Raw genomic sequence first — 718 nt, 5'->3', positions numbered from 1 at the left:
CTCCAGCCGGAGACACCCCCATTTCCCAGCCCACCACCCTCCTCCCCATCCCAAACCGTTGAGGGGCGGTGATGCTCCGGGGAGGTGTAACCGCGACGGCTTCACCCCCGTTTTGCCATTGCCGGATGAGGGCTGAGATGGAGGCAGCTGCCTGGGGTACGGCTGGCGGCCCCCCCCCCGAGGGGCGTGGGGTGGCTTTTCCGACGGGGCGACCCTGGATGGGGCTGCGGGGCGCTGGGGGGGGGGCGAGGAGGAAACCCCCAAGGAGGCGGCGAGCGCAGGTTCCCAAAACTTCTCCCGAACGTGCGCTGCTTGCCTCCCCGTCTGCTTACTCATTTATTTTCTAAAGGAAAGGAATCCCCCCCCTCCCCCGCCGCCGCCTCCTTCTTTTGAGGAAAACGTTGGCTGCCTTCCCCTACTGTTGCCTTCCATCGCCCGCCTCGGGCAGGAGTACACACAGCCTCGGCCTCGCGTGGGTGTGGGGTGGCGTGCGTTGCCATCAGTGCTTTCCCGCCTCATCGATGAATGAATGACAGCCCTCCAAAAAAAAAAAAAAGAAAGAAAACAGAGAAGGATAACCGAGCGGAGAGCCCGGCGGCAGCCCCGCGCGTGGGTTGCTCCGAGGCGAGGGGAGAAACGTAAACACGGCGGCTGAGCTCCTCCGAGCAGGGCGAGCCGTCCAGCGCCGGGGGGAGCGGCAGCTGCTGCCCGCTGCCGG

This window comes from Haliaeetus leucocephalus, unplaced genomic scaffold (assembly GCF_000737465.1).
Source record: "Haliaeetus leucocephalus isolate CR32 unplaced genomic scaffold, Haliaeetus_leucocephalus-4.0 Scaffold626, whole genome shotgun sequence".
In the NCBI taxonomy this organism is placed as follows: Eukaryota; Metazoa; Chordata; class Aves; order Accipitriformes; family Accipitridae; genus Haliaeetus; species Haliaeetus leucocephalus.
The sequence above is the reverse complement of the archived record's forward strand: the minus strand, read 5'-3'. Positions refer to the sequence as shown.